The sequence below is a fragment of the Mobula hypostoma genome, chromosome 2, assembly GCF_963921235.1.
Source record: "Mobula hypostoma chromosome 2, sMobHyp1.1, whole genome shotgun sequence".
In the NCBI taxonomy this organism is placed as follows: Eukaryota; Metazoa; Chordata; class Chondrichthyes; order Myliobatiformes; family Myliobatidae; genus Mobula; species Mobula hypostoma.
The window spans coordinates 225,743,397-225,770,476 of NC_086098.1; the positions used below are offsets into that span (position 1 = coordinate 225,743,397).

Here is a 27,080-nt window from a genome sequence, read left to right on the forward strand (position 1 = left end):
TCACTTTATCCCTTCGAAAAGCACTTTGAGCTACATCATCTATATGAAAATTGCTCTAGAAGTAAGTTATTAATATTATTAATAATTTTTATTTAGAGCTACAGTGCAGTACATGTCCTTCTGGGTCACTGAGCACACCACCCAGCAACCCACTAATTTAACCCTCGCCTTGTCACTGAACAACTTACAGTGTGCAATTAACCTACTAGCTGGGACATCTTTGGACTGTGGGAGGAAACCAGAGCACCTGGAGGAAACCCACAGGCACACGGGAACTAATGTACAAACTTGCTTACGGAGGACACCAGAATTGAACTCTGAACTCTGATGCCCCAAGCTGTAATAGCCTTGCGCTAACTGCTACACTGCCATGGTGCCCACACGACACAATTTAACTCACATAAAATACTGCCAGAACGGGGGGGGGGGGGTAGGAAACGAGTAAACTGTCGACATTTCAGGCCGAGACCCTTCATCAGCACCATGAAAAAGAGGAAGATTGCAGACTAGGAGATCACCCATCTGCAATCTATCTCACATCTAGCAAGGATTGGAAGATCACCTGTCTACAATCTTTGAACATCAATTTCTCAAACTTTCGGTAATGGCCCCCCCCCCGACACTTTCACCATTCTCATTCCCGTTTCCCTCTCTCACTTATCTCCTTACCTACCCATCACCTCCCTCTGGTGCTCCTTCCCTTCCCTTTCTTCCATTGTCTTTTATCCTCTCCTATCAGATTCCACCTTCTCCAGCCCTTTATCCCTTTCACCCATCAACTTCCCAGCTCTTTCCTTCATCCCTTTCCCCTCTCCTGGTTTCACCTATCACCTAGCTCCTTGTACTTATTCGTCCCCTCCCCTCGCCTTCTTGCTTTGACTTCCCATCTTTTTTTCCTGTCCTGATGAAGGATCTCAGCCAAAACGTCGACTGTACTTTTTTTCCACAGATGCTGCCTGGGCTGCTGAGTTCCTCCAGCATTTTGTGGGTGCCGCGTGGATTTCCAGCATCTGCCGATTTCCTTGTGTTTGTGATGCAATTTAACTCAGCAAGGTTCCCAAATGAGGGAATGCATGCTCCACATTTTGTTTTCAAGATTAGTGATCTGCTCAATCTAGTGTATTGACATAGAGGGAACAATACTGAACGAACACTGAAACTAATTACTGGTGAGAGATAGATTATGTATTCCTTTTAACACATTTGGCATATTTAATACTTTAAGGCATAAGTGATAAGGGCTACTGTCCCGCAATGGCAATCGTAACCGAAACACATCCATTGTGAATATAACCCACTTGTAATTGTCATTACAACCTCACCCAGTGGTTCAGCCCACTTAAATACCATCTCTTTTCATGTGTTCTAATCTAATGCAGCCCCTCACACTTTGGAGAGAAGCAATACACTTGTAACATGCCACCGCAGGCAGAGTGGTGTAATTCAGCTGTTTCACAGAATCAGTCAGCTTACACTCACACCACCCACCCCATTACAGTGTAATTCAGCTGTTTCACAGAATCAGTCAACTTACACTCACACCACCCACCCCATTACAGTGTAATTCAGCTGTTTCACAGTATCAGTCAGCTTAGACTCACACCACCCACCCCATTACAGTGTAATTCAGCTGTTTCACAGAATCAGTCAGCTTACACTCACACCACCCACCCCATTACAGTGTAATTCAGCTGTTTCACAGTATCAGTGTACTTCACCCCCTGCCGATTGTCAGTGAATGTCAGTTCGTGTACACTGCCCCCCCCACCCGCATTATGGTGTACTTCAGTTGGTTTACACTGACAACCTCCCCGCCACCCCTCCCCCCCATTATGGGTTTACTACAGCCAGATGACACTGATACCTGTTTGGTGGTCCCAACTCAACATCTGCATTTGTTTCTCCCTCAGTAACTGAAGTCATGTGTCCACGCGCTAAAGCCATGAGCAGGGGATGAACTCAGCTCCGGCCCTGTGGGAAGGAACTGCCGAAGCACCAAGGTCAAGCTCAAACGATGAAGTTCCTTGGCGTTCCCTCTGCTGTACTGTCTCCCGAGCAGGTGCTCTGTATCTGGTGGATGTGGGAACAGAAGGGGGGAGGATTCCAGTCTTCAGCCACTGCTTTCCCTTCCCCTTTCCTACTTCCCACTCCAGGTTTCTCCTAGAGCCGCTGGGCTTGGTCCCAGCATCTTTCATCATCCCATCCCAAGGCTAATGAGGAGGGGAGAGTCTGTCTGTTTTATCCTTGATCACATACGAAGTCCAGAAACAACCTCGGTCAGAAATGGAGTGATCGAGCTCCAGCTTTTCACCTCCAGTCAGAAAGAGAACTGGTGGTGCCATATGCACGGCAAATTGCCCTTGATGGCAGACTGTTTGGGATTTAGTGGTGGAATTCTTCATTCTGAGGGCTGTCCAGGGACTGTCATTGAAATCAATCCAAACTTGTCACTTAATTCATGAAGCTGAATTAGTAGTGTCAATCTGGATGCTTCACAATTTGAATCAGGATCAAGACCATGTTTATGATCACTGACATACATCATTGAATTTGTTGATTTGTGGCTGCAGTACATTGCAAGACATAAAATTACTATAAGTTACAATAAAAAATAATAACTAAATAAATATAAAAGCAAAGTGATAATGCTGAGCCTTTATAAAACACTAGTCAGGCTGCACTTGGAGTGCTGTCAACAGTTTTGGGCCCCATATCTTAGAAAGAATGTGTTGTCGTTGGAGAGAGTCCAGAGGAGGTTTGTGAGGATGATTCCAGGAATATATGAGGTGCCTTTGGCAGCCTTGGGCCTGTACTTAGAAGAATGCGTGGAGATCTCATTGAAACTACCGAATGTTGAAAGGACTAGATAGGCTGGATGTGGAGAAAATGTTTCCTATGGTGGGTCTGTCCAGAACTAGAGGGCACAGCCTCAGAATTGAGGGACAACCGTTTAGAATGGAGGTAAGGAGGATTTTTTTTTTAGCCAGAGAGTAGTGAATCTGTGGATTGCTCTGCCACGGACTGCAGTGGAGGCCAAGTCCATGGTATATTTAAGACAGAAGTTGGTCATTTCCTGATCGGTCAGGGCATCAAAGGATATGACGAGAAGGCAGGTGTATGGGGTTGAGTGGGATCCGGGATCAACCATGATGGAATGGCGGAGCGGACTCGATGGGCTGAATGGCCTAATTCTGTTCCTATGTCTTAAGGTCTTATAAATAAATGAACATAGATTGACAGTGCAAAGGAGGAATAGCAAGGGAGTGCTCATGGACTACACAGAAATCTGGTGGCAAGGGGGATGCGCTGCTCCTAAAACATCGAGTGTGGGGCTTTAGACTCTTGTACCTCCTCCCTGGAGGTAGTAATGAGAAGGGGACATGTCTCAGATGGTGAGGCTCCTTATCGATGGGTGCTGACTTTTGAAGATGTCATCTATGGTGGGAGGCGTGTGCCCATGATGGACAGGCTGAGTCCACCATGCTCTACAATCTCTTTCAATCTGGTGCATTGGAGCCTCCACACGAGATGGTGGCGCAGCCTGTCAGAATGCTCGCTACCATACAAGAGCCATTGCTGACCTACCAAATCTCCTCAAACTCCAGATGAAGTACACTCCTGGCATGTCCTCATCACGACTGCATCAGTGCGTTGGACTGAGATGCATCCTCTGAGATGTTGATGCCCAGGAACTTGAAGACATTCACCCTTTCCATTGCTGACCCCTGCCGCCCCCCCCCCCCCAAGAGGACTGGAGTGCGTTCTCGTAATAATCCCTCCTGGATAATACTTAGACTGTTGCCAGCATGGCAAATCTCCCTCGGTCAACAGAAAATCAGACCATCAGAGAAGGATTTGCATTTGGAATCGCGGGTACCAGCTCAAAGAGAACATAGACATAGACATAGAAAATAGGTGCAGGAGTAGGCCATTCGGCCCTTCGAGCCTGCACCGCCATTTATTATGATCATGGCTGATCATCCAACTCAGTTTTGAAAAATTATCACTAATGCATCCACTATTTCTTGGGCTACTTCCTTAAGCACTCTAGGATGCAGACCATCTGGCCCTGGGGATTTATCTGTCTTCAATCCCTTCAATTTACCTAACACCACTTCCCTACTAACATGTATTTCACTCAGTTCCTCCATCTCACTGGACCCTCTGTCCCCTACTATTTCTGGAAGATTATTTATGTCCTCCTTAGTGAAGACAGAACCAAAGTAATTATTCAATTGGTCTGCCATGTCCTTGCTCCCCATAATCAATTCACCTGTTTCTGTCTGTAGGGGACCTACATTTGTCTTTACCAGTCTTTTCCTTTTTACATATCTATAAAAGCTTTTACAGTCAGTTTTTATGTTCCCTGCCAGTTTTCTCTCATAATCTTTTTTCCCCTTCCTAATTAAGCCCTTTGTCCTCCTCTGCTGGACTCTGAATTTCTCCCAGTCCTCAGGTGAGCCACTTTCTCTGGCTAATTTGTATGCTTCTTCTTTGGAATTGATACTATCCCTAATTTCTCTTGTCAGCCACGGGTGCACTACCTTCCTTGATTTATTCTTTTGCCAAATTGGGATGAACAATTGTTGTAGTTCATCCATGCAACCTTTAAATGCTTGCCATTGCATATCCACCGTCAATCCTTTAAGTGTCATTTGCCAGTCTATCTTAGCTAATTCACGTCTCATACCTTCAAAGTTACCCCTCTTTGAGTTCAGAACCTTTGTTTCTGAATTAACTATGTCACTCTCCATCTTAATGAAGAATTCCACCATATTACGGTCACTCTTACCCAAGGGGCCTCTCACGACAAGATTGCTAATTAACCCTCCCTCATTGCTCAAAACCCAGTCCAGAATAGCCTGCTCTCTAGTTGGTTCCTCGACATGTTGGTTCAAAAAACCATCCCGCATACATTCCAAGAAATCCTCTTCCTCAGCACCTTTACCAATTTGGTTCACCCAATCTACATGTAGATTGAAGTCACCCATTATAACTGCTGTTCCTTTATTGCACACATTTCTAATTTCCTGTTTAATACCATCTCCGACCTCACTACTACTGTTAGGTGGCCTGTACACAACTCCCACCAGCGTCTTCTGCCCCTTAGTGTTACACAGCTCTACCCATATCGATTCCACATCTTCCCGGCTTATGTCCTTCCTTTCTATTGCGTTAATCTCTTCTTTAACCAGCAACGCCACCCCACCTCCCCTTCCTTCATATCTATCCCTCCTGAATATTGAATATCCCTGAACGTTGAGCTCCCATCCTTGGTCACCCTGGAGCCATGTCTCTGTGATCCCAACTATAACATAATCATTAATAACAATCTGCACTTTCAATTCATCCACCTTATTACGAATGCTCCTTGCATTGACACACAAAGCCTTCAGGCGCTCTTTTACAACTCTCTTAGCCCTTATACAATTATGTTGAAAAGTGGCCCTTTTTAATGCTTGCCCTGGATTTGTCGGCCTGCCACTTTTACTTTTCTCCTTAGTACTTTTTGCTTCTACCCTCACTTTACACCCCTCTGTCTCTCTGCACTGGTTCCCATCCCCCTGTTGTGAACTAACCTCCTCACGCCTAGTCTCTTTAATTTGATTCCCACCCCCCAACCATTCCAGTTTAAAGTCACCTCAGTAGCCCTCGCTAATCTCCCTGCCAGGATATTGGTCCCCCTAGGATTCAAGTGTAACCCGTCCTTTTTGTACAGGTCACGCCTGCGCCAAAAGAGGTCCCAATGATCCAAAAACTTGAATCCCTGCCCCCTGCTCCAATCCCTCAGCCACACATTTATCCTCCACCTCATCGCATTCCTACTCTCACTGTTGCGTGGCACAGGCAGTAATCCCAAGATTACTACCTTTGCGGTCCTTTTTCTCAACTCCCTTCCTAGCTCCCTATATTCTCCTTTCAGGACCTCATCCCTTTTCCTACCTATGTCATTGGTACCTATATGTACCACGACCTCTGGCTCCTCACCCTCTGACTTCAGGATATCTTGGACACGATCAGAAATATCCCGGACCCTGGCACCAGGGAGGCAAACTACCATCCGGGTCTCTGGACTGCGTCCACAGAATCGCCTATCTGACCCCCTTACTATCGAGTCCCCTATCACAACTGCCCTCCTCTTCCTTGCCCTACCCTTCTGAGCTATAGGGCCAGACTCTGTGCCGGAGGCACGGCCACTGTCGCTTCCCCCGGGTAAGCTGTCCCCCCCAACAGTACTCAGACAGGAGTACCTGTTGTTAAGGGGCACAGCCACCGGGGTACTCCCTATTACCTGACTCTTCCCCTTCCCCCTCCTAACCATGAACCACTTGTCTGCCTCCCGCCGCCCCGGCGTGACCACCTGCCTGCAACTCCTCTCTATCAACTCCTCACTCTCCCTGACCAGACGAAGGTCATCGAGCTGCAGCTCCAGTTCCGTAACGCGAGAAGCAATGCCTGCGAGAATCCGGGGGAGAGCGGCTGCTCGGAGCGTGCTCTCCTTTTATCGCACGCTGAATTTTTTTTTCGTAACAGTGAAAACACCTTCTGAAAGTGAAAATAGGGTACTAATGTAGGTCTTTCTTAACAGTGAGGTTTCATAAAGCGAACGTTCGAAAAGCAGGGGACACCTGTATCTGGATATCTAGCATGGATTTCTTGTTAAAACAGTGACGCTGTTTTTGTTTACAAATTTGAACAATTCCATCTGAAAACCTGTGCATGCACGGAGAGTATCTAATACATATTAATAGGGTAGTCTGCCTTCCCGTCATTCGTATATACCGGTGTTTGGTTTGGAACAAAACGGAACCTGGAGCCAGTGTAACAAGACGCCATCCATCCATGTCCATCAGTGTGGTCGCGTGTAAAACTCAGAATGGGGTTGGGGGGGAGGGAGGAGAGAGAAGAAAAAAAAATCGCTCACGGGGACCGGATAAGCATATTGCTCGTGGGCCAGTCAAAATACCTTCGCGGGCCAGATCTGGCCGTAGATTGCCTACCCCTGGTTTAAACAGAGTACCCCGTGACATTCCCCTCAACAATAGGTATACAACTTTGGATACTTTTAGGGGGTGGTGGGAAAGACCTAGCAGAGGAAAGTCACAGCAGGCAGGTTTCTGGCACTGAGTCTGAGTCTGGCATTGTGGCTCAGAAGGGAAAAGGGAAGGAGAGGCAGCTGTCGTGATAAGGGATTTGTTAATTAGGGGAACAGAAAGGATGTTCTATGGATGAGGACAAGATTGCCAGATGGTAAGTTGCCTCCCAAGTGCCAGGGTCCAGGACATCTCAGATTGAATCCTTAGCATTCTGAAGTGGGAGGGCGAGAAGCCAAAGTTTGTGGTCCATATAGTTATCAATGACATAGGTAGGAAGAGGGATGTACAAGGTTCTTTAATGCGAGTTCAGGGAATGAGGTGCTAAGCTAAAAGACAGAGCTTCCAGGGTCATGATCTCAGTATTGCTGACATGCATAGACCTCAAAGAAACATTCTGAATGGACAGGGTGGATGTGGCAAAGTGGTTTCCCATGATGAGGGAGTCTAGTACAAGAGGGCATGACTTAAGGATTTGAAGGGCGCCCATTCAGAACAGAAATGCAAAGAAATTTTTTTAGTCAGAGGGTGGTGAATCTATGGAATTTGTTGCCACAGGCAGCAGTGGAGGCCAAGTCATTGGGTGTATTTAAGGCAGAGACTGATAGGTATCTGAGTAGCCAGGACTTCAAAGGTTATGGTGAGAAGGCGGGGGAGTGAGACTAAATGGGAGAATGGATCAGCTCATGATAAAATGGCGGAGCAGACTCGATGGGCCGAATGGCCGACTTCTGCTCCTTTGTCCTATGGTCTTATGGCTAGTGAGGACAAAAATAGGAAGATCACACAGTTTAACACATGGCTAAGGAGTTGGTGTAGCAGGAAGAGCTTTAGAATTCCAGTTCATTGGGGTCTAAACTGGAGGGGGAGCAAAACCCCAGCAGAAAGGTTTGCTAGTACTGTCGGGGGGGGGTGGGAGTTAAATTAGAGTTGCAGGGGGATGAGAAGCAGAGTGGTGAACAGATAGTAGAGTAGTTGTTGAGACAGATGTAGTTAAGACCTCAAAGTCAGGAATCAAAAGGTTAAATCACAAACAAGAGAAAATCTGCAGATGCTGGAAATCCAAGCAACACACACAAAATGCTGGAAGAACTCCGTGGACCAGGCAGCATCTATGGAAAAAAAAGTCGACAGGACTGGAGGAAAAAAGCTGAGGAGTAATTCTGAAAAGTCAGGGGGAGGGGAGAGAGAAACACCAGGTGATAGCTGAAACTTGGAGGGGGAGGGATGAAGCAAAAAGCTAGGAAGTTGATTGGTGAAAGAGACAGAAGGCCAAGGAAAAAAGAAAAACAACTGGGGGGGGGATCCAGAGGAAGGCGATGGGTGGGCAAGGCGATAACATGAGAGTGGGAAAGGGGATGGGAAGTGGTGAAGAGGCAGAGGAGGCATTACTGGAAGTTTGAGAAATCGATGCTCATGCCATCAGGTTGGAGGCTACCCAAACGAACATAAAGTGATGTTCTTCCAATCTAAGTGTTGCCTTCTCCCAACAATGGAGGAGGCCATGGATGGACATATCAAAAAGTGAATGGGAAGTAGAATTAAAATAGGTCACCACCGGGAGATCCCGCTTGTTCTGGTGGACAGAGTGTAGATGCTCAGCAAAGCGATCTCCCAATCTATGTTGAGTCTCACCGGTGTACAAGAGGCCACACCAGGAGCACAAATCACATTACATGACCCCAACAGACTCACAGGTGAAGTGTCGCCTCACCTGGAAGGACAGTTTGGGGCTCTGAATGGTAGTGAGGGAGGTGTAGCGGCAGGTGTAGCACTTGTTCCGCTTGCAAGGATAAGTGTTAGGAGGGAGTTCAGTGGGAGGAACTAATGGACAAGGAAGTCGCATAGGGAGCAATCCCTGCAGAAAGTGGAGCGGGAGGGAAAAACGTGTTTGGTGGTGGGATCCAGTTGGAGGAGGTGGAAGTTTCGGAGAATTATGTGCTGGATGCGGAAGCTGGTGGGGTGGTAGGTAATGACAAGAGGAACCCTAGCCCTGGTAGCCTGGCGGAAGGATGAGGTATGAACAGACATGCATGAAATGGAAGAGATGTGGTTGAGGGCAGCATTGCCCTCAAATCAAAAGGTTAAGCATGGTGCAACTAGTGTCCTGAGCTGCGTATATTTCAATGCAATGAGTATTATAGGAAAGGCAGTTGAGCTCAGGGCATGGATCAACACATGGAGTTATAATATTATAGCTATTAGTGTTTGTCAAATACATAGATTACCATTCTCTAAGTTTCTACAGGACCAATTTTATCCCTTGCAATCCTTTTTGCTCTTCACCTTGTCTGCTACAGCAACAGTAACCCCATGCCTTCTGTTTGTCAAGTTTGTCAAATGTGTTCATAAAAGTTTCCTTAATCAGTACATGATTAAGTCCCAATGAGAGTGTGCAATACTTGATTTCCTTTTAGGGAATGAGATAAGGCAGGTGACATAAGTTTGCGCGAAGGAACACTTTGCATCCGCGATCATAACACCATTATTTTCTGGGTAACAAAAAAAGAATAGGTTGGCCTTCGGGTTGAGATTCTAAATTGGAGATAGGCCAGTTTTGATGGTATTAGAAAGGATCCGGCAAGTGTGGATTGGGACAGGCTGTTTTCTGGCAAAGGTGTACCTGCCAAGTGGGAGACCTTCAAAAGTGAAATTTTGAGAGTACAAAGCTTCTATGTGCCTGTCAGAATAAAAGGCAAGGATAGGGAACCTTGGTTTGGGCGATATTGAGGCCCTAGTTAAGAAAAAAAAAGGAAGTGCAAAGCAGATATTGGCAAATAGGCACAAATGAGGTACTTGACTATAAGAAATGCAAGAGAACACCAAAGAGATCAGGAGAGCTAAAAGAAGGCATGGGGTTAGAACATTCTAGTAGCAAACACGGCAAGGTCACACAATCTGCGATGAGGTAATTTTTTTTTAAGTTGTGCTCTCTGTGTGATAAATATTGACCCTGCAGGGTGATAAACAGCCACTCGACACTGAAGCCTGCTTTCTGTATCTTAAGTAATCTTTAACTAGCTGTCTCTGACCCTTCATTGAGAACAAATGGAAAGTTTTTATTCCAAAGCAGGGCTGAAATGCTGCAAAGGTCAACTTGTTTAAGTTTGTTTTGTGGTAACTACAACTGGCTGAGTGTGGATGGAAGTGCATTGATCTTTGGAGGTATTTAAATAGTATTCTGGCTCCTCGGGATGTCACAATGTACAATTGTTGTCTATCCATTGGTTCAGATCGCTGCCCCTTGATTTTCCTCCATCCTGTCTCGTCCTCATCCTCTAATAGTTTTAAATAATGTCATCCAAATTCAAACAATTTATGCAGTGATCATGCAGATCTCCAAATCGATTCATCCCATTTCAGTGCTCTTGACTAAATAAAATGAAAATAGCAAATCTGTCTTTACCAGCTCCGATGAAGGTTCCAGGACTGCAACGTTGACTGTTTCACTTTCCACAGGTGCTGCCTGACCCGATGAGTGGTTCCGGTTTTTCCTGCTGTTATTTCAGATTTCCAGTCCTGGCAGTTGATTTTATTTTCATCAACCAGCTGTTTCCAAAGAGGGGACAACTCACCAGAATGGGCAGTCAATCATCCTCATTTAAAATGGATGGGTCATGACGAATGGTTAGAAAAACCTTAAGTTTTGACATCCAGCAAGAAAAAATGATTAAGGTCGTGCAAACTGTATTGAGGTAAGTGACTGTACTTATTGTGTAGGTACGGATGTTATTTTAAAAGGAATTAGTCCTAGAGTTATAGAGCACTACAGCACAGAAACAGGCCATTTGGCCCATCTAGTCTGTGCTGAACCAATATTCTGCCTAGTCCCATCAACCTTCACTTGGACTATAGCTCTCAATACCCGTCTCATCCAAACTTCTCTTAAATGTTGAAATTGAACCTGTATCCACTACTTCCACTGGCAGCTCACTTCACACACTCACCACCCTCTGAGTGAAGAAGATCTCCCACCCCCATGTTCCCCTCAAATATTTCACATTTCACCCTTAATCTATGGCCTCAAGTTCTAGTCTCACCCGACTTCGGTGGAAAAAGCCTGCTTGCATTTACCTTATCTATACCCCTCATAATCATGTATAGCTCTGTAAGTCTCTGCTCAGTCTCCTGCGCTCCAGGGATTAAAGACCTAAACTACTCATCTATTTAGGGAAAGCCTAAGGAGCTTTCCCAAAAGCTCCTCAAGTCCCTGTAACATACTTGTAAATTTTCTCTGCACTCTTTTAATCTCATTGATATCATCCCTGTGGGTGGATGATCACAGCTACACAAAACAAATTAAGAAATGAAATTTAAGTCAGAGTAAAGAAAGTTTAGAACAGAATTTAGAATACACTTTTCTCTGAGGATATTTCCTGTTCTGGAAAAACATATTGAATTTGAAGGGATACAGTTAAATTTTCTAGTCTAATATTGAAGCTTTAGTGGTTAAGATCAAGGTAAAGTTTTGTAAGTTAGCTTCCTAAGACTGAGGAGCAGTAGCCCGTAGGGTCATTGGGGACCCAAGTCATCCCAACCACAATCTATTCCAGCTGCTACCATCGAGGAAGTGGAACCCGCAGCATAAAAGCCAGGACCAACAGGCTCCAGGACAGCTTCTTCCACCAGGCCATCAGACTGATGAACTCATGCTGATTTGAGTGTACTCTATATTACATTGACTGTTCAATTTATTATAAATTACTATGATTGCACATGGCACATTTAGATGGAGACGTAACGTAAAGATTTTTACTCCTTATGTAAAAGGATGAAGGATGTCAGAAATAAAGTCAATTCAATTCGATCTCGTCAAAGTAGAAGAACAGAAAAGAGCAGTCTCCTGGTGGTATGACATATTAGAAGGTCATGATATTATAATTGGTGCTTAACAGTTGGGAAGCAAGAGGAGAAAACAATTTTTCAGGCAGAGGACAGTAATGACCTGCAATAAATGTCTCTGAAGATCTGGATTAATTAAGTCGTTCAAGGGTGTGATAGATTGAATACAAAAGGTTATGAAACAAAGAGAGTTAGATGTAGATCAGCCACGAGCTTGCTGATCGTTGAAAGGCCTCCCTCCTCTGTTCCTTAAGTTCAAAGTAAATTTATTATCAAAGAACATACTGAGGTTCATTTTCTTGTGGGCATTCACAGTAAATACAAGGTACACAATAGAATCAATGAAAGGCCGCACCCAACAGCACAGTCAAACAACCAATGTGCAAATGATAACAAACTGCAAATATAGAAGGAAAAAAAATCATAATAATAATAAATAAATAAGCAATAAATATCAAGAACATGAGTTGTAGAGTCCTTAAAAGTGAGTCCATAGATTGTAAAATCAGTTCAGTATTGGGGTAAGTGACGTTATCCCCTCTAGTTCAAGAGCCTGATGATTGGAGGATAATAACTGTTCCTGAACCTGGTGGTGTGGGTCCTGAGGCTCCTGTACCTCATTCCGAATGGCAGCAGTGAAGAGAGAACATGGTCTGGATGGTGGGGCTCATTGATGGTGGATGCTGCTTTCCTGACACAGCACTCCATGTGGATGTGCTCAATGCTGGGGAGGGCTTTACCCATGATGGACTGGGCCGTATCCACTACTTTTTGAAGGCTTTCAGTTCAAGGGCATTGGTGTTTCCATACCAGGCCATGATGCAACCAGTCAACATACTCTCTACCGCACATCTATACAAGTTTTAGATGGCATACTGAATCCTGGCAAACTTCTACAAAAGTAGAGGCACTGCTGTACTTTCTTTGCAATGGCTATTATGTGTGGAACCCAGGACAGAGCTTCTGAAATAGAAACACCAAGGAACACCAAGGAATTCAAAGTTTCTGAACCTCTCCAGCTCCGATCTCCTGATCAGGACTGAGTCATGGACCTCCAGTTTTCTCTTCCTGTAGTAAAAAAAACAGCTCCTTAGTCTTGCTGACATTGAGTGAGACGTTGTTGTTGTGGCACACAGGCAGATTTTCAATCTCCCTCCTATATTCTGATTTGTCACCACCTTTGATTTGACCAATGACAGTGGTGTCGTCAGCAAGCTTTAATATGGCATTGAAGCTGTGCTTAACCTGACAATCACAAGTATTGTTAGCCAGAAGGAACTACAGTCTACAAATTAGTAGATTCAGATGAATCAAGGACAGGGGATAAACCAATTGTCTTTGTTTCCTCCCATTTTATGGACTTTGAACTGATTCTTGCCCTGGGATAATCTTATCAGGGCAATTGAATGTGGGCACAACGAGCTCCAGGTAATGACCTGCTAAACCTGAGATCATTCTCAGATGTGTAGCTACTTATTATGTAAAGTGCCCGACCTACCAAAGAGGCGATCTGTAATCTCATTAGACTCTGTCTGGGTTGCCTAGTTTAACTGATTTGGGCCAGTCAGAGTTGAAAGGCACAAATACGCAAGGTTGGGGTTGGGAAGAACCATGAAACAATGTTGGTTGTAGCACTGGACTAGAACCAGTAAGAAGATGATGAAGGTAGGTCAGGTAACCTTGAGCCAATGAGATGGAGATCCACCAGTTCAACTGGTGAGGAACACGACAAGAGTCAGGAACTCCAAATACTTAATGATGATAACTTCAGCAATCAGAGAACAACCATCGTGGATGAGGAGGACCCCACAGACACGTGGAGTTCAAGACCATGGGACATGCCTTGCCAGCATAGACACCTTTCCCAGGTAATACTTTTTCTTTTCATTGACTGTTCATTAAAGGTCAGGAAAATTTAGTTAGTGCAATGAATTTATTTAGTGTATAAATTCACATGCTTGTTAATTTAGACAATAAAGGTACTTGTCGGTAAATAGAGATCTCTCTGTGTTTCTCTGCGCATTATTACAAGGGGTGATTCTTGCAACAGTATAAAGTGAGTAGAGGACGGGGTCAAGCACACAGCCTTGTGATGCATCTGTGCTGATGGAGATTGTGGAGGATAAGATGTTGCCAATCCAAACTGACTGGGGTCTGCAGGTCAGGAAATCGAGGATGCAGTTGCACAAGGAGATATTGAGGCCAAAGTCTTGAAGCTTATTGATTAGTTTTGAGGGAATGATGGAATTGAATGCTGAGCTGTATTCAATGAAAAAGATCCTGATGTATGCATCATAGCTGTCCAAATCTTCCAGGGTCGAGTGAAGAGTCAATGAAATAGCATCTGCTGTTGACCTGTTGTGGTGGTAGGACAAATTGGAGCAGATCTAAGTTACTTCCCAGGCAGGAATTGATATGCTTCATCACCAGCCTCTCAAAACACTTCAGCATTGTGAATGCAAGTGCTACTGGATGAGTCATTGAGGTAGGTTACCTCGTACTTTTTAGGCACTGGTATAATTGAAGTATACCTGAAGCAGGTGAATACTTCAGACTGCCAAGCGAGAGGTTAAAGATATCGGTTTATGCTCCAGCCTATTGATCAACACAGGTCTTTAGTACTTGGCCGGGTACCCCGGCTAGGTCAAATGCTTTTTGTGGGTTCACCCTCCTGAAGGATGCTCTCACATCAGCCTCAGAGTCGGAAATCACAGGGTCATCAAGTCTGTGAGACTTCGTGAAGGTTCCTTCATGTTCTGACAGTTAAAGCGAACATAAAGTGCATTGAGTTCATCTGGGAGCGAAGCTTTGTTGTTCTCTGTGTCGCTTGGTTTCATTTTGTAAGAGGTGATATTATTCAAACCTGCCACAGCTGCTGAGCGTCCTTCAGTGATTCAGGTTTAGTCTGGAATTGCTACTTCACACGTGAGATGGCTTTCTGGAGGTCGTACCTGTACCTTTTGTATTTTACATGGTCTCCAGAAATCAATGTCACTGATCTGGCCCTCAGCAGATTACAGATCTCATGGTTCATCCAGGACTCTAAATGATGTTGTGGGGACACACTCATCTATAGCTGTTTTTATAAAGTCTGTGACAACCATGGTGTAGTCATTCAGATCCTCTGATAAGTCATTGAACATGACCCTGTAGCCACTCCTCTAACTCTCACAACCATCTCTTTGTTGTTCTTATCTCTGGTGCCTTTCTGTATAGCTTTTCTCTGCATGCAGGTAGAAGGAGGACAGCCAAGTGATCAGATTTCCTGAAGTGCGGTCTAGGTGTGGAACGGTAGGTATCCCTAGTTGTAGTATAGCAGTGGTCAAGTACTAAAGAAGCTGTCTCGGCCCGAAATGTCAACTATTTACTCATTTCCATAGATGCTGTCTGGCCTGCTGAGTTCCTCCAGCATCTTGTGCATGTTGCAATGGTGTGTTGGATCCCCAGGCGCTGCAGGTGATACGTTGATGATAACGGGGCAGAGATTGCTTCAAACAACCCTGAATGAAGACCCCAACAATGATTTGAAAGGTATTGGAGTTGGCTGGTTGTTGTTTGCTGATAGCGGCACTCAGTACCTTGAGTGCCTACTTAACATCGGCCTTTGACAGTATGTTAACCGCAGTCAGCATCATAGAGGAGAGTTCTCTTGCTCAGTAGAACAGTTGGCACTTAATCAGTAGATGTTCCAGGTTGGAGAACGAGAGTGCGATAAGACTGCTGCATCTGAACACCACAAAGAGTTTATCATGAAACATAGACACACCACTTTTTCCTTCTCTGAATCAGCAGTCTGGTTCTTCCTGTGTATCAAGAAGACCTTGGGTCTTGCTGATGTATCCAGCATGTCAGGAGTGAGCCATGTCTCTGTGAAACAGAGAACACAGCAATTCCTCATTTCCCTCCAATATAGTAATCTTGCCCTTAGGTTCTCAATCTTGTTCTCCAGTGACTGTACATTTGCTGGGTAGATGAAGTTCCAGTTGGGCTTGAAGTCCTCCCCTACTCCCTCTCTTTCAGCCATGGCAATGTACCTTTGGCTGCTTAAAGGTGCTGTACCCACATCCTCTGGAGTTAAGTCCATGGAGTCCTTCAGAAGATCGTGAAATCACTAATTCATTGAGGTGGTTCAAAGATATTTTACTGAAAGGGAAATTACAAGCTGCAGATTGCAGTGAGAGTAGTTCAGAAGAAGTATATTTAGAAGTTTTGTAAGATGCCAGCAACACGTCTCTGTGGTTCACCAGCGCCACCTTGACCAATAACAGAGACATAAGCAAGGCTGGATAATCATCCTAGGAGACCATTGTGAAAATTACCCTGACAAGTTTTTTGATGCAGCAGCACCAGCTGGTGGTGGAAAGTCCTGTCCTCGGGGAGTTGGACTGGGCTCTTCCAGGTGAGATTCACCCTAGCATACTGACGTTTACCAGCACCATCTGTCCAGATGTTGAAACCAGCTCCTGCGATGCTGAGTTGTGCTTCGCTGATGGAAAAGGGCACCAGAATGCGCAGACCAGAAGCTACGCTTCCAACAGCTGATGAGGTAAGGATCCGGGTGGGATGTTGCTGCCGTTGCTGCAGGGATGTAGCTGTTTGCACATTTCTGCCTGAGCTGACGGTATTGAGCATAGCCGCTGTACTGTTGCTGGGCTCACGTTGTTCGACTTTCACGCTAATGGTGTCATGGTCCGGTCTGTGAAGTCCGCATTCCGGTTCACGGTCCGGTCCGTCGATTCCCTATTCTGGGTTTTCCTGTTTTCCCTTGTTCCATTGGGTACCTTAATTGAGGCACCTGATTCTCATTGTGGGCTGCCACATAAATACCTCTCAAACCAAGGATTCCCTGCTGGACTGTTCACTCTCCCTTCCCTCTGAAACCTTCACCTGAAACCTTTGCCTGCAATCTCGTCAGTATCCCCGTCAAGTTAAACGACCAGAGTGAGACCGGAGCCTTGCCACGTCAAGAGAAGGAACTATCTACTGTTGAGCTTGGACCTGTCTCTTTGTGTTCCCATGTTTAGTGTCTGTGTTCTGTGTACGAGTCCCAGCCCTACATCCTGTTCCCAAGGAGGATTCCCGGCTCTGTGTTCCTGTGCTCAAGTCCAAGGCTCTGTGTTCCAGTGTTCCAAGACCAAGTCCAGGCGCTGTGTTCCAGCCCTGTCCAAGTCTGAGCTTCGTGTCCTCGCCCAGCCCAGGAGAACCTTGCCCAGCCCAGTGCTGGAGATTCCTCGTCCTGTGCTGGTTCGTCCCCACCCGAATCCTTGGCAGTTTACCTTGGCAGTCATCCCGGCCCTGTGTCTTGGAAAGGGTCCCGGCCTTGCACTCCAAGGAGGAGCCCCGGCTCCGTACCCAAAAGCCTAACTAAGCCGAATCCAAGAGCTGAGCCAAACCTAGTCCAAGAGCCTTGTCCTGTCCTGTAGCCACATCCTGTCCTTGCCAAGATCCTAGTCCTGAGTCCTTGCCAAGATCTTAGTCCCGAGTTCCGAGTCCCAACCAAGGCCCAGGTTCGGTGTCCCTGTCCAGACTCTGGTTCCGGAGTTCCAAGTTCCTAGTCCAGGCTCCTTGTTCCTAGTTCCACATCCAGGTCCCGTTCTAGCCCAGTCCCTGAATCCTAGTCTCATCCAGGGCCTGTGTCAATGTCCAGCGTCGTTTCTTCCTGACTCATTTTGCTATCTCGATAACCCTAGTCCTGTTCCTTGTACTTCAGTGTCCGTGTCTGCTCCCAACACCCCCTTGCAACACATGGCCAGCCCAGATCTATTGCAGCCTCCATCTGAGTGATGAGCCTTTATGCCACGGGTACCTGGAGCCACACAACGAACCAGTCCGTGAGGGCCATCGCCAGTGGTGGCCTGCAGGTGGAAGGAGGGGTTTGACCACAAGCACTGAATACATATGCTTCCCCTCACTCTCCCCTCTCCATGGCAACCACAGTAAGCTGTGAATTATGCTGCTGAGGAGAGTGTTCCTGCTCCTCACACTTGCTGGTGCCAAAGATGCTGCAGCTGCAAGCTCCCTGTGTTATTTCTGTGTAGATCATGATTTAATGTTATCACCTTTTAATTGGGGAGTCTCTGTGCTAAGTAAAACAGCCTTTTAGTGCAGTGAAGAAAGACAAGCAATTTCAACGCAAATATAGTCCCAATACACTTGTCTTTGACTTATAAGATATCATGCCACACAGCACATCATCTCAATGGGTGGGGATGTTTAAACAATGACCCAGCTTGTATTAAGGCTATGCATTTTTCACTCAGATCCCCATTGCTTCTCACAAAATAGCAAAAATCCCAGAAACAAATGTTGCTGCCAGCTGCCAACTCCCAAGGTGTGCTTACGGCTGAAACATAAAGCGAAATAAAAGCAGGAGGTGCTGGAAATGTACAGCAGATCAAGCCGCACCTGTGGAGAGAAGAGTGAGCGTTAATGGTCTCGTCAGTGGCAGAAGACTGCTGGAGAGGGAATAAAGAATGCAGAGATGAATCTGTCTGCAGCAGGTGAGGTGAACACAGGAAGCATACAGGACATTACAAACATACTCTACATGTACAACATATCTTTACAACATATACTATGCAGTATACTCCCTGTGTTCATGCAGTCATTGCATTGGACAGTAGAGTCTTGTGAAAATCTGCTTTCCCGCAATGTACCACTTTCACAGGCTGACTTCAGATTCAGTCTGAATTATTTATCACATATACATGGAAACATACAGTGGAATGTGTTGTTTGCATTAACGATATACACAACTTGGGGATGTGCTGGGGGCAGCCAGGTAGTGTCTCACACATTCCACGCCAGCGAGATCTAACAGCCAGGAGGGTTCTTCCGTATCACTTCGTGGAGAGCGAAGGGCATGACAACGCACACAAGTCACGGTCATCCACTGCAACCAAGGACGACTCCAGTTGTGACAACTACTTGTACCACTGGACCCAGACTACCAGTGTCGAGAGTGGAACTGCCCCAGTACAATGGCCTTCCCACTTTAAAAACTCTCCCACACGGGATTAGATACTGTCATCATCAAGATACAATGGACAACCAAACAAGCAATCCTATAAATATCTAAATCTTTTGACTGTATACATTGCACCTCAAAATATTCATAAAGATTTCATAACATGAAATCTGACTCTACTGTGTATGAATGGTGTTTCCTACTAATTATAATACGGACAGCCAAAACAATTCCACCCAGTGACCTGTAACGAGCACATTGTCCATGTAAAGATGTTTTGGTGCCACCATTGACCAGAGAGTATTATAACCTGTTGAGTTTATAAAAAACTATTCACACAAGAGATTCTGTAGATGCTGAAAATCTTGAGCAACACAAAATGCTGGAGGAACTCAGCAAGTCAGGCAACATCAATAAAGAAAAATGAACAGTCGATGTATCGGACCAAGACCCTTCAACAGGAAATGAAAGGAAGGGAGCAGAAGAAAGAATGCAGAGGGGAGTGGGGTGGAGGAGAGTACATCTTCCCTCTTCCTTCAGCTCTTCCACCTATCCCTTCTCAGCTTCTCACATTGTCCTCCCCTCCCCTCCCCCATCCACCTCATTGGGTCTCATTGATCACTTGCCAGCTTGTACAGCTTCCCCTCCTGCCACCTTCTTTTTCTGGCTTCTGCCCCCTTCTTTCCCAGTCCTGATGAAGGATCTTGGCCCAAAATATCCACTGTTTATTCTCCTCCATACATGCTGCCTGACCTGCTGAGACTCACCAGCATTTTGTATGTGTTGTTTAAAACTACTTCCACTTTAAATACAGTCACATTATGTGTAGTTCAACTAATCCCACTACAAATAAACTCTTCTCGGGCTTCCAGCCGGGTAGAGATATTGACCACAACCGATGTTTCAGTGACAAACTTTGCCATCTTCTTCGGGAATGATGCCTGGGCATGTCTAGCCCGGTGGTATTTATACCCTTGTCTTCTGACCCTGCTGATTGGTTAGTCCTCATCCAATCAGGTTTCTGGTCTCCCACCTTGTCTACAATCAAATTCCAGTTCTTACTTAGAGCGAGACCTTCGTCTTTGTTAATGGTTTTATTTCAATGGTTTCCTTTACCAGGCGGTCCCAAAAGCCATTGGTGTGGCAGGGAGTTTTGTACCGTCAAAGTCAATGCGAAAGCGGTGTTCTGCTAACACTGATTTCTCTGAGAAGTTGGCCAAGTTTGTCACCAAAACGCTGGTTATAGTCAATACCTGTACCCGACTAGAAACCCGAGAAGCGTTTATTCATCATATACGCCGGGAAAGCACAAGATCCTTAATTCCACTACGCAGACTGGTAATTTGCAATGCTCCTGCATCTGCATGGGGGGCGGGGGTAAGCAAGTTAGACATTTAGGGAGGAAGTCCAGAGGATGAATGCTTTTCAGGAACTTGCAGATTATATGTTCTAAACATCTAAGATTGATTAATTTTCTCTCCATTGTAAAAATTAGCAACCTACTTCTTCATCCTCCTCAATGTTGCATGAACAGTATTTGTACCACCATCTTTTGAAAGCTTCCAAAACTGCCATGATCTGTAGAACTGCAAACAGAGTAAGATAGATTCTGTCAGTAGAAGACGACAAGCAATCTTCAGTGTTTACCATTCATTGGATTATCTTCATTTGTCACGTGTACATCAAAATATTTCATCACACAGTGAAAAGAGTCGACTGCGTCAAATCAAATAAGTGCAGATCGCACCGTGCAGCCTCCAAGTGTCACTACACTTCCGTGTCAAGCTAGCACGCACACACCTCACTAATCTTAACCGGCCGCCTTTGGAATGTGGGAGGGAACTGGAGCACCCAGAAAAAACTCACACCGTCACTGGAGAATATACAAACTCCTTACATAAATTGAACAGAAAAGCGATACGCTTACTGCTCTGCTACCATGGTGTAGAGTGTTCCAGTCAAATGTAAAACAAAACTGAAATGTCTGCCTTTATCTGTGGGTGGTGTCAGTTCCCGCCAATCTTGGACTGCTTTGGCCAAGTTACCCCTATTGTCTTTAACTCTACCTTAATAACCAATCGGTAAACTGGTTCGTTATTGACACGGGGTACTGTGAAAACGTTTTGTTTGCACGCCAGCTATACAGATCATTTCATCTCGTCGGTCCACTGAGGTGGCGTAAGAGAAAAGGAATAACAGAATGCAGAATAAAGTGTTGCGGTTACAGAGAGAGTGCAGTGCAGGCAGCCAATAAGCTGCGAGGCATGGCGAGGTCGACTGTGAGATCAGGAGACTATCTGATCATACAGGAGGTCCATTCAATTGTCTTATAGCAGCAGGATAGAAGCTAGTCTGGTACCTAGTGGTGTGTGCTTTCAGACTTTTGTATCTTCTGCCCGACAGGAAGGGAGAGAAGAGCGAATGTCCTGAGTGAGTGAGGTGTTTGATTATGCTGGCCGCTTTACTGAGTCAGCGAGAAATCTAGATAGAGTCCACGCAAGGGGAGAGAATAGTTTCAGTGAGGTATGGAGCTGTCTCCAAACCATTGCAATTTCTTATGGCCTCAGGCAGAGCGGTTGTGATACCAAGCTGAGATGCATCTGGATAGGATGCTTTCCATCGTCCATCGGTATAAAAATGAGCCATGCCCACGAGGTGGCAGTAGTGCAGTGCAGATCTCAAAGTGATTTCAGGTTCAACCTGGCCACCACATTCAAAAAGGACAGAGAGAGCTTGAAAAATTGCAGCTCCATTAAAAAGAATAACCTCTACCAAATAAAAATTCGGATACAGTAGCTGCAGGTAGTCTTAAGGCTTAAACGTTGACAATAAATAAAATGGGGCAGCATGGTTGCATGGTGGCTGGAACAGTGCTTTTACTGTGAGATCCAGGTTTAATTCCCACCGCTCTCTGTAAGGAGTTTGTATTCTCCAAATCACTGCATGGGTTTCCTCTGGGTGCTCTGGTTTCCTCATTCCAAAGGTGTATAGTTAGGGTTAGTGAGTTATCGGCATGTAACGTTGGTGCCAGAAGCATAGTGACACTTGCAGGCTGCCCTGCACAGTTGTCACCGATTTGATTTGATAGCAACAATGCATTTCAATGTATGTTTCAATGTACATGTGACCATTAAAGTGAAATCTATCTATCTAAGTACCTCTTTAATAGGCCAGCAATGAAATTAACCTCAGGAATGAATGTTGCAGCCTTTCATAGTGAAGGCAACACACACACAGAAAGCAAATCTCACATACTCTCAGAATGAGCATAACTGAATCCAGACTCCCCCCCCCAACCCCGCCATTACTAGGATTGACAGCTCCCTCAACAAATCAAAATGCCAATTACCAGTGAGACTGATCATCTCTTTTGTTTTACATTAACGTCTTAAAAGTCTCAACATATAAACATCTTACATGTGCCAGCTTGTAGATAAACTTGGTTACTTTATATGTTATATCTCAAAGTATTCACAAAGACTTTATAACATATGCTTATCTACTCTGTGCATGGAATGCACTGCCGGTGGTGGTGGTGGAGGCGGAAACAATAGGGTCTTTTAAGAGACTCCCGGATGGATACATGGGGCTGTGGGTAAGCCTAGGTAGTTCTAAGGTAAGGACATGTTCGGCACAGCTTTGTGGGCTGAAGGGCCCGTATTGTACTGTAGGTTTTCCAAGTTTCTATGTTTCTATGAATATGCAAGATGCTTCCAGTTATCTGGAATGACAGGAATAACAAACCCATGAGGGGTATATGCTCTGCCATCCACAATTCGGGATTGAAACTGGAATTGGTTTATTATTGTCACATGTCCTGAGATACGTGAAAAACTTGTCTTGCATATTGTTCATACGGATCAGATCATTACACAGTGCATTGAGAGACAGCTACAGACGAAATGCAGTGCAGGTACACAATAAGATGCAAGGTAGATTGTGAGGTTAGGTGACCATCTTATCATATTAGGGAATTAAATTATTCAAGAATCTGATAACAGTGGGATTGAAGCCGTCCTTGAATCTCATGATCCATGCTTTCAGGCTTTTGTATCTTCTACCCAGTGGGAGAGGGAAGAGGTGAGAATGTCTGGGGTGGGTAGGTTCTTTGACTTTGCTGGCTGAAGAAGTGAGAAGTCCAGAGTCCATCCAGATCTGGGATCTGCTCAGCTGTGTCCACATCTCTCTGCCGTTTCTTGCATTCACATGCAGAGCAGTTGCCATACCAAACCAATATGCAAACAGATAGGATGCTTTCTGTGGTACATGACACTTGTCTCCAGCTATCCTAATTTATCAATGACACTCAATTTACAACCCAATCCTAAGCTTGACACAATTCCTCTCGTTTTATAAGGACCTAGCCAAACTACTGGAGCCAATGGCCCACTAGTTCTCTGAACTGGGTTGCCTGCATCCTGTGGTTTCAGAGAAAGTGTCCACAGTAACACTGGATGCGTTAGGTGTAATTCCATTAATTCTGGAGAGACCCTGCAGGATTGGAAAACCATAAGAGTGATGCCACCATTCAAGAAATGAGGGAGGCAGTAAGCAGGGAAATATGGACCATCATAGGGAAAATGCAGGAATCCATTATTAAGGAGGCAATAGCAAGACCTTTAGCAGAGTCTGTGATCGCTGAAAGGGGGATTTATGCCATACACATTTACTAGGGTCCTTTAGGATGCAAAGAAATGGTGGACAAAGGGGAACCAAGAGATGTAATGTATTTGGATTTCCAGAAGGTATCTGATAAGGTGCCAGATAAAAAGTTACTAAGCAACAGTTCATGGAGTTGGGAATTATATATTGAGATGGAAAAGGGATTAGCTAACTAAAACAAAACAGAGATCCAGATAAACAGGTCAATTACAGATTGGCAGTCAGTAGCTAGTGGAATGCCACAGGGATCAGAGCCGGGCCCTCGCCTACTTCCAAACTATTTTACTAAATTGGATGACAGCTGCAAATTTGCTGTTGACACAGAAGTAGGTGGATAAGTAAGTTTTGAAAAGAGCCTGCAATGATATTTAAATTGACTGGTTGTACAAGGGTTGGCAGAGGACGAGGAGATGTGGAAAAGCATTATGAAGGATGAAAAAACACATTTTTCTTTAAGAGGAATGAGAATACAGAATACTGTGATACCGAGGGAGCTGAGGGTCCTAGCAGTGGAACAACAATTATTGAGGAAAACCAATAGGAACGTTGGCCTTTATTGCAAGAGGTAAGGAGTACAAAACTAGAGGTCTTTGATGAAATTCTGCGGGGTGCTGGTGAGATTGTACCTCAAACCGTCCTGCCTGCAGTTTTGATCCTCTTATTAGAGGAATGATACAGCTGCATCAGAGACACTACACAGAAGGGTTACCAAAATAAAAGGACTGACAAGTGCAGAGAGATGAAGTAGGTTAGGTCTATTCTCATTGGAGCTTTGAAGAACAAGAGGTGGTCTATTTGGAAACATTCGGAGACAGATTGAGAGGTTGCTTTCCTGAGTAGGAACATCTAGAATTAGGGCATAGTTTCAGAATAAGGGGTCTCTCATTTAAGATAGATGAGGAGGATTTTTTTTCTCTCAGAGGGTTGTGAATCTTCAGAATTCTCTAGCCCAAGTAGAACCTCTGAATATATTCAAGGAGGAGACTGACAAACGTTTGAACAACAAGGGTGTCATTGGGTAGAGGGAGAGTCAGATCACAAACTGCATCAATTAATTGGTCTCTATTGCACAAATATCTCGCACCATTAGATCAAGAGCAAAGTACCTTCTAAAGAGTCACCACTTAGCTTGTCCGTCTTTGTAACTGGGGCACCGTTAGAAACAAGTTCTCGTTAGGCTGAATAGATTCCCATTTTACAATACCTAACAATTTACAGATTTCTGGCAACGCACACACAAAATGCGGGAGGATTTCAACAGGCCAGGCAGCATCTATGGAAAAAGAGGACAGTTGATGTTGCAGGACCAGACCCTTCATCGGAACTGGAAAAAGAGATGAGGAGTCAGGGTAAGAAAGTGGGGGGAGGGGAGGAAGACCCACAAGGTGACAAGTGAAACTGAGAGTGGGGAGAGGTGGAGTAAAGAGCTGGGAAGTTAATTGGTGAAAGAGATACGGGGCTGGGGAAGGGGTACCAGATTTCTGGTACTTTATAAACAATATCTGCCCTATGTTATCACAAAACATTGCTTATATTTACACAATGGGTAGCTCAACTTCCTGATCCCTACCCGAGGAACGGATCTATGGAGGTTCCACAAGTTGAGAAAAGCACGAGGGGAACAATATGCCACAGGAGATCCTTTAGTTTTCAGTCACTGACCGTGTCAGCTAAAATCTTTTGTTGTCACAGTAACTGCCATGATGGCAAAATAGGAAATGTGTGACATCACAATCCATATATAAAATACCATAGCAACAAATGTACCACATACTTGGTCTTTTGAGGGCAAAGGGCCCAGAGATTACTCAAAATTAAATTGAACATAGCACAGAAACAGCCGATTCAGCTCTATAGATTAATACCTGCTCTTCACCCTCCAATCCTGGTAACATACCATTATCCCTCATGCCTTTACACAGCTTCACCTTGCATGTTTTCATGTGCCTCCCTCACATGGCAGCAAGCATTTTTCCTGAATTCCCTGGCGAATATAATTGCAACAATAGCACTCGACACTTTTCCTTCAGCTCCTCCCACTTTCTCCAGACCCGCATGGACCCTAGCAATGCCCGCCTCTTCACTGCCTACGTAGAACAGTCCATATTCCAAGCTTCCCCAGTAAAACTCCCCAACTGTTCCTCCGCTACGTTGACGACTGTATTGGTGCTGCTTCACGCACCCATACTGAGCTCGTCAACTTTATCAACCTTGCCTCTAACTTCCACACTACCCTTAAGTTCACTTGCTCCATCTCTGACACCTCCCTGCCCTTTCTCAATCTCTCTGTCTCCATTTCTGGAGACAAACTATCAACCAACGTCTTTTATAAATCTACTGATTCCCACGGTTATCTTGAGTATACCTCTTCCCACAACATCTCCTGTGAAAATGCTATTCCTTTTTCTCAGTTCCTTCATCTCCACCTGTTCTCAGGAGGTGGCTTTCCTTTCCTGGGCATCAGAAATGTCCTCCTTCTTCAAAGAATGAGGTTTCCCTTCCTCCACCATTGATGCTGCCCTCACCCACTTTTCCTCTATTTGCCAGACATCTGTGCTCACCTCATCTTCCCGCCACCTTAACAAAGGTAGAGTTCCTCTTTTTCTTACCTACCACCCCACCAGCACCTACAGCTTCCACTATCTCCAAAGGGATCCTACCACTAAACATATCTTTACCTCCCCTCCCCCTCCCCTTCCCCTTCCCCCTCCACTTTCCGCAGGGATCATTCCCTCCATGATTCCCTTGTCCATTCATCCGTCCCCACCAATCTCCCTTCCGGCACTTATCCCTTCAAGTGGCCTAAGTGCTACACCTCCCCATTCACCTCCTCCCTCACCTCCATTCAGGGCCCCAAACAGTCCTTCCAGGTGAGGCAACACTTCACCTGTGAATCTGCTGGGGTCATCAACTGCGTCGAGTGCTCCCAATGAGGCCTCCTCTACACTGGTGAGACCTGCCATAAACCAGGGGATCGCTTCGCCGAGCACTCCATCAGCCAAAAGCGGAACTTCCCAGTGGCCAAACATTTTAATTCAGATTCCCATTCCTGTTCGGACATGTCGGTCTATGGCCACCTCTTGTGCCCCAATGAGGCCACTCTCAGGTTGGAGGAGCAACACCTTATACTCCATCTGGGTAGCCTCCAGCCTGATGGCATGAACATCGATTTCTTTTTCTGCTAAACGTTTCTTTCCCTCCCCCCTCCTCTTCTTCTATTCTCTGTTCTGGCTTTTTACCTCTTCTCACCTACCCATCATTTCTCCATAGGTCTCCTCTTCCTTCCCTTTCACCTATGGTCCACTCTCCTCTCCAATCGGATTCTTTCTTCTTTAGCCCTTTACCTTTCCCTACCACCTGGCTTCACCTATCACTTTCTAACTAGCCTCCTTCCCCCACCTTTTTGCTCTGGCATCTTCCCCCTTCCTTTCCAGTCCTGAAGAAGGGACTCAGCCTGAAACGTTGCCTGTTTTTTCACTTTCATGGATGCTTCCTGATCTACTGAGTTCCTCCAG

The 27,080-nt window shown here is 45.3% G+C and overlaps 1 protein-coding gene across 1 annotated transcript in view; it reads right to left on the reverse strand.

Annotated features, from left to right (window-relative positions):
- LOC134357906 (phosphoenolpyruvate carboxykinase, cytosolic [GTP]-like) overlaps positions 1–27,080 on the reverse strand; it is a 54,354-nt gene that overhangs the window by 11,795 nt on the left and 15,479 nt on the right. The window lies entirely within an intron of this gene.